This window comes from Pinus tabuliformis, chromosome 8 (genome assembly GCF_031772625.1).
Source record: "Pinus tabuliformis cultivar Carrire ecotype Pingquan chromosome 8, CPIR1, whole genome shotgun sequence".
Taxonomy (NCBI): Eukaryota; Viridiplantae; Streptophyta; class Pinopsida; order Pinales; family Pinaceae; genus Pinus; species Pinus tabuliformis.
Window position 1 is genome coordinate 1,770,130,722 of NC_142294.1, and position 7,747 is coordinate 1,770,138,468.

General features: G+C 39.6%; 1 pseudogene; it reads left to right on the forward strand.

Annotated features, from left to right (window-relative positions):
• Window positions 1-2,873: 2,873 nt before the first annotated feature.
• LOC149243232 (CBL-interacting protein kinase 5-like) lies at window positions 2,874-4,148 on the forward strand (annotated as a pseudogene).
• The last annotated feature ends 3,599 nt before the right edge of the window (window positions 4,149-7,747 follow it).

Consider the following 7,747-nt stretch of genomic DNA (forward strand, 5'->3'; position numbering starts at 1 on the left):
GCATGTTCTAAGAAAAGAGCATAATATAATACTACATAATTCTATCAGACAACTTGGAAGACAATGCCATAATATTTATCTACATTAGGCTAATGGCAAAAAGAATGCAGTGAGATTAAGATAAAAAAAATTGTAAATAAAGAAGACCAGCTAGTTACTTTGAGAAAAATAAAATAAGATCGAAACTATAAGCATTTATGAAAAGCATGAAACTGCTATGGTCCCTACACATTTGAATTCATGATGTATTTGGTTAAAAGTAGTAGGAAACTGCATCAAGAATCGACTTTCTAAATCACTCACAACGAAAGTCAAACCTAATGAAGCTCAATTAACTAAAACATAAGAAGAACATGGTTCCTCATGAAAATCGTACAATCATGAATAGAACCCAGATTTGTTAGAACCCAGATCATGAATAGAACCCAAATTTGTTAGAGAGCAGGCACCTGATTTATAGCAGCAAGTTATAGAAAATGGGGGTTGGTACGCTGAATTGTTGAAAAAGAGAAAATGGAATGAAAGCAATTGGTTACAGGGTATGGAATTGATGAAGAAGAGGAGATTGAATGAAATCAATGAAGGTCAAAATATTGTGTTATGAAACCAGCTCAAGAAAAAGATAGAAAAGATAGATCAACGCCTTAGAATTCAGCCTCTTCGAGGGGGCAACCTCCTTTACATTACATAAATGAACAATTCTTGGATGATACAAATGACAAGACCTCCTTTCTATATATAGGAGTCTAAGGGGTCATAATATAATCAGAGCCGACATAACATTAATAATGTAAGGGCACAATAATAACAATAGTGGGCTTCTATGGGGCACAATAATAACAATATGGGGACTACATGGGTACAACAATATAATAAGGGGGTTGTACTAATAACAATAAGGGGTTACACTAGTAGTATAGGGGCCTAACATATTGAATTGTTGAAGATGGGGAACTTGAAAGGGGAGGGGAAGATTAAAGGCGGAGAAGGAGATCGATTTGGGGAGAAATGGCAGAAGTTTTCATTGGCATTTGTCGATTTGGAGCAGGGGAGGAGTGAGGGTAATGAAAGAGGGAAAATGCAAGAGGAAGTGGAGAGGAAGGAGGGGGGAATGAATGGTTCGGATTCTGAAGCTGCAGGGGAAATTTTGCAGAGGATCAAGGTTGAGTTAGCTGAGGAATGTGCTGAAACTGTTGAACAATATCTTGCAGACTGCAAAGGATGGGAAGCCTCTGTCCGAGCAGTTTCTGATGGAGAACTTTTGGAGCAGTGTTACAATAGGGAGTATGTGTGTCTAGCCCTAAAACAGAGGAAGTCATCGATATGTAATGTCTGTGTGTAATGTCGAAATGGGTGGACCCATCGATCAAATATGTGTGTCTATCAACAAAATAGGGAATAGAAATTTTCTAATGAGGATTCGATCAATGGACGATGTTGAGCAACTTGCAAGTCCTCGTGTCGTTCTGTTTTGAGAATGGAGTTCAGTAAGGTCATTTTGCAGGGAGAATGGTTTTTCGAATTGGAGGAATGTGCAGTGTGTTGACTTCACCCACCCACCACATTTGCCTTAACTCAACCAGCTTGGACAATCACATTGGATTGCGAGAGAATTCGAACAAGAATTAGAGCATTCCTGCACGAAGCGACGAACCTCGAGAGTTGAGGAAAAAGTTACCCGGTGGGATTCAGAATTTTTTCTGGTCGGTGGAGGTTCCCAAGCAATTCCTCCTCATGGGTAGACTACTCCCTATTTATGACTCGACCAACTTGGACAATCACACCGGATTGTGAGAGAATTCAAACAAGAATTAGAACATTCCTGTACAAAGCGACAAATCTTGAGGTTTGAGGAAAAAAAATACCGGTGGCCAGAGTCAGAAGTTTTCCCTGTCGGCAGAGGCTCCCAGGCAATTCCTCCTCATGGGTAGACTACTCTCTATTTATGATTCGTTTTTGGTATTTCATAATTTCATATTTCTTACATTGTATCAAACAATGATAGTCTAACCATCTCAAATTTGCCTCGAAAATTATGGAAATTTCAGCAAAATTTTAATAGAATTTGGGATTTTTGTAAATCCAAGTTACAGCTGTCAAACTTCAAGATTTTGGGTACCCCAAAATTTAAAAGTGCTAAATTCATTTCCACCATCAAAAATATGATTCAAACATTGCTAATACTACATTTTTTGAAATTTTTAAAACCAAATTCAAATCATTTTTACCATTCCAGCAATTCTACCACCTGCGTAGACGATGCTATTTGTGTTTGGTTTGAAATTAAAATAAACACGTGGTTTTCGAATTTCAATTTGAAATGGTTGATGTCGTATTCACATTGCTACATGAAAACCATGTGTTATTGCCTGGTAAGGTAAAGTGTCTACGAAGGATGCCAACTCCTTCCAAGCCAACGTGGGTAATCTATTATAAACGAAAGCCGGGTAAACAAGTTTCTAGCAGAGATGAGTGTATACTGGATGGAATGATACAGGAAGGAAATCGACGGAACGACACATGGCATAATCTTAACACACAAGCAAAGAGCCCAAGAATGATAGGTTGTCCCTCCTTCACGTATTTCCAGTGATCAGGGTTCTTCGATACGTTCTTGAAATCGTCCACACTTGGGCTTTTCTTCGAATATTAATTGGATTTCAAAGGTTTATACTGCCTACTTATCTTTCATAATAAAATACAGGCTATCAGAGCTCTTGTACGCAGGTTATGCCGGGCTCCACCAGAACACATGCCGACTATGCCACAATGGAACAGATGGCGGAGAGAAACTTGACAGGCTTGATACAGCGAAGACGCCTGAGTAGAAGTTTTAATCCACACGGATTTTTGATTTTAGTTTTTAAATTGAGATGAAGCCCAATATTCTGATGGAGAAGTATGAATTAGGGCGCCTGTTGGGGCAAGGGACATTTTCCAAGGTCTACCATGCTATAAATCTCGAAACCCGCGAGAACGTTGCCATTAAGGTAATGGACAAACGAAAAACCCTGGAGGTTGGGATGAGTGAGCAGATTACACGGGAAATCTCGGTAATGAAATTGGTCCAACACCCCAACATCGTTCGGCTTTGCGAAGTCCTGGCGAGCAAGTCCACGATTTATATCGTTATGGAGTACGTTAATGGCGGTGAGGTCTTCAAGAGGGTTGCCAGAAAGGGGAAATTGAAAGAAGAGGAGGCGATGAAGTATTTTCAACAATTGATCAGCGCGGTGAATTTCTGCCACAGCCAGGGTGTGTACCACCGGGATCTGAAGCCGGAGAACTTGTAGTTAGATGAGAACGGGGACATGAAGGTCTGCGACTTTGGACTTAGCGCACTGCCGGAGCAATTTAGACCGGATGGGCTTCTGCACACAGCATGCGGCACGCCGGCGTACGTGGCGCCAGAGGTCATAACGATGAAGGGCTACGACGGCGCCAAGGCCGACATCTCGTCATGTGGGATCATACTGTTCGTGCTCAGGGTAGGTTACCTGCCGTTCCAGGACGCAAATGTTATGGCATTGTATAAGAAAATCAACAAGGGCGACTTCAAGTTCCCGCCCTGGTTCTCCTCCGACCTCCGGCGACTCGTCTTCCGATTGTTGGACCACAATCCCCAGACAAGGATCACCGTTCCGTAGCTCAGGGAGGTCCCCTGGTTTTGGTTAGGCTTCAAATCCCCACAAGCCAACAATGTCGAGTCGGTGTTCTTTGTTGCCAAGCTGGCCCTCTTCAACGCCTTCGACATAATCTCGCTGTCGTCGGCATTCAATCTCTCCGGCATGTTCGAAGACAAGAACGTGAAGCAGGGGTTGTGGTTTACATCAATTCAACCAGCATGGAGCATAATATCGAAGGTGGAGGAGATCGCCAAAGTGTTGAGATTCAACATCAAGAAGACCGAGGATTGCAAGATCAAGCTCCAGGGTTCTGAGGTCGTGCTGAAGGGTCATTTGTCCATCGATGTCCAGATTTTTGAAATCACGCCCTCACTTTTCCTAGTAGAGCTTCGCAAGACTCGGGGTGATACGGTAGAGTACAGTAAGCTGTGCAGCCAAGAGCTGAGACCTGGTCTCAAAGACATTATCTGGATTTGGGATGGTAACTGTTGGAGATTTCTGGTAATTTCAAACAACAACTGAACAGAGAAAATGCTCTGTTTTGCACAGGATATTTAACACAGGGAAGCTTAAAATAGATTGCTGGAGAAGCTCAGAGTTTTTCACACTAATAAAAATTTTATATTCATTAATGAACTGCCTGATACAAACTTCTTCCTCTTAAAAAAGGGATTCACCAAGAACTTCCAAAAAAAAATTACTCTGTCTCTTTTAGAAATTTTACAGTACTGTGTATAAAAATTTCCTTTACATTTACTGCTGTAAAAAAAAAAAAAAAAAAAAAAAAAAAAAAAAAAAACTTCTTGTTTCATTTACTCGACTGCATATTTCATTTCAACAAAAAAATAAAAAGTACATACTCTGCTTCCTACGCTTCTGCGTATATTTTCAGAACGTATTCAACGAACAACCAAAAATTTAGATGTGTGTTGCTATACATTCCATTTCAATTTGTCAACAAAAAAAAGGATTACATCTGCACTGCTGTGCATTAAAAATTTGATACCTCTTTGTAAGAGATTTTCTTCATTCGCCCTTTTTTCCATACGCTACTGTGTGGATTCACTTTCCATATACAATACACAACACAACAAAAAAACATAACAAATACGCTTTTACTATGCCCATACCTCCATAAAATAAAAAAAAATTACGAACACATTTAATTTCATTTATGTTTTACTAGCGGTCAAACAAAAAACTTCACGCAATGTCCAAATGGTGCAGGGCTGTACATAGTTTTGGTCTCAATCAACGATGGACAGCCTTCCTTTCAATCCAACGGATATTGCTTGGTCAAATCAAACGAACGTTATGCCCTGATGAAAATTGGTTTTGCAAAATGTACTGAGGACACGCGTCAGCACTGGGTTTTATCGCTGCCATTCGAAGGAAAACCACCTTTTAGCAAAAGCGGTGTGATAAGGTGCAGCAATTTTCTGAATTAAATGCAGCACGACAGTTGAAATTAATATTTCAACACTCCCCTTTAATTTCAACTGGTGGGTTATTAGTCATACCCAGACATTTCCTCAAAAATTCAAAACTTTTCTGTCTCAATGGCTTGGTCAGAATGTCAGCAACCTGTTCCTGAGTTCTGTAATGCTGTAAAACAATTTCTCCATTGTTCACCAATTCCCCGATGTAGTAAAACTTTGTGTCAATGTGTTTCGTTCTCTTATGAAACACAACATTCTTGGATAATGCAATAACTAAGCTATTGTCACAAAAAATCAACGTTCCTTTTGTTTGCTCTTGGCATAAGCTCCTCAACATCCTTCTCATCCAAACTGCGTGACATGCTGCTGCTGTAGCTACCATATATTCTGCCTCTGCTGTAAACAATGCTACAATAGATTGTTTCTTAGAAGCCCATGAAATGGCTCCTGAACCCATGTGAAAAACATAACTGGATATGCTTTTCCGGTCATCTATACTTCCAGCCCAATCACTATCAGTGTATCCAATTAAATCTGAACATTCTGAGACAGTATATAAAATGCCAAACCTTTTAGTACCTTTAACATACCTCAGAATTCTTTTTGCTGCCTGCCAATGTGCTTCTTTTGGCCTCTCCATGAATCTGGAAATTAAACTAACAACAAACATTATATCTAGCCTAGTTGCAGTCAAATACATGAGGCTGCCAACTATGCTCTTGTACAAACTAGGATCAAAATCCTTGCTGCTATCCTCTTTGCTGAGTTTTAATCCCATCACTGTGGGAGTGATTGCTGCCTTGCACTCTTGCATATTAAATCTTTCCAACACTTCATTAACATATTTTTCTTGTGAGATAAAAATCCCATTTTCATTTTGATCTACTTCTATTCCTAAGAAGTATCTCAGCAAACCCATGTTAGTCATTTCAAATTCTTCTTTTATGACTGTTTTGAAGTTTCAATAAGATGATCATCATTACCTGTGAAAATAACATCATCAACATATAACACAACAATTAGTATTTTACCATCTTTTTCTTTGATGTAGAGGGTGGGTTCTCCCTCACACTTAACAAATCCTTTTTCCAGTAGATAGGAATCTATCCTACTGTACCACGCTCTTGGCGCTTGCTTCAGCCCATAAAGAGCTTTCTTCAATCTGCACACTTTGTGCTCTTGGCCTTTCTTTTCATAGCCTAGAGGTTGTTCAATGTAAACCTCTTCCATTAACACTCCATTTAGGAATGCTGACTTCACGTCCATTTGGTAAACTTTCCAATTGTTTTGTGCTGCTATGGATAGCACAGCTCTCACGGTTTCCATTCTTGCAACTGGTGCAAAAGTTTCCTCATAGTCTCTCTCATACTGTTGCTTATATCCTTTGACAACTAGCCTTGCCTTGTGTCTTTCTATTTTGCCTTCAGCATTACTTTTGGTCTTATAGACCCATTTAACTCCAATGACTTCTTTTCCTTTTGGTAGTTCGACCAAATCCCATGTCTTGTTTCTTTCTATGGCATTAATCTCCTCATCCATAGCTTCTATCAATTTCCTATCCTTAATTGCATCTTCGAAATGAATAGGGTCATCAACATGACAATATAAAGCAAACAAGGAATTCATACCTTCATCATAAATGTCACTTAAATTTCTGAATTTCTTACCTCTTTCATTTGGTGTACAAGTGCTTGAAGACGCACTTGAATTTACACATTGTGGTGTGCTTGGAGAAACACTTTCATTTCTCCTCAAGGGTGTCTCTTGCTGCCCTTGTGTTGGCGCTGTTGTTTGGGGATGTATTTCAGCCATCTTCTCATCATCTTCATCATGAGATAAACAGTTTTTAATATTCATTGTTTTCTCTATGCTTCCATCCCAAGCTTCCTCCTCAATGAATTGAACATCTCTGCTCACAAAAAACTTCTTGGTAGATGGGATATACAACCTGTAAGCTTTGGATTCCTCACTGTATCCAATGAAAATACATTTCTCCCATTTGCTGTCAAACTTCTTCCTTAGCTGATCTGGAATGTGTGCATAAGCCACACATCCAAAAACTTTCATGTGGGTGACTCTTTGCTTTCTCCCACTCCATGCTTCTTCCGGCACTCTGTTCATGACTGCTTTTGTAGGACACCTATTCAAAATATACGCTGCACAGTGTACAGCTTCAGCCCAATAATCATTTGGTAAATGCTTTGCTTTTAGCATACTCCTCGCCATATCCATGATTGTCCTATTCTTCCTTCCAGCAACTCCATTTTGCTACGGGGTGTACCTAGCTGTAAATTGTTTATGAATTCCATTTTCTCTACAAAAACGTAGAAATTCCTTGGAGATATACTCACCTCCTCTGTCAGTTCTTAGGACTTTGATATGCAGCCCACTTTGGTTTTCTACAAGTGCTTTGAAATTTCGAAATTTTTCAAACACTTCACTTTTATTCTTCAGGAAATAAACCCAAGTCTTTCTGGTGAAATCATCAATGAACGTTAGAAAATATTGGCTGTCTGCTAATGATTGGGTTTGCATCAGTCCACATAAATCTGAGTGGACAATTTCTAAGGGTGCTTTTGCCCTTACGCTTTTCCCTGATGGAAAACTTTCTCTATGTTGTTTTCCAAAGATACAACCTTCATAAAGGCTGTCCGGTTTTTCTATCAATGGTAATCCTCTTAC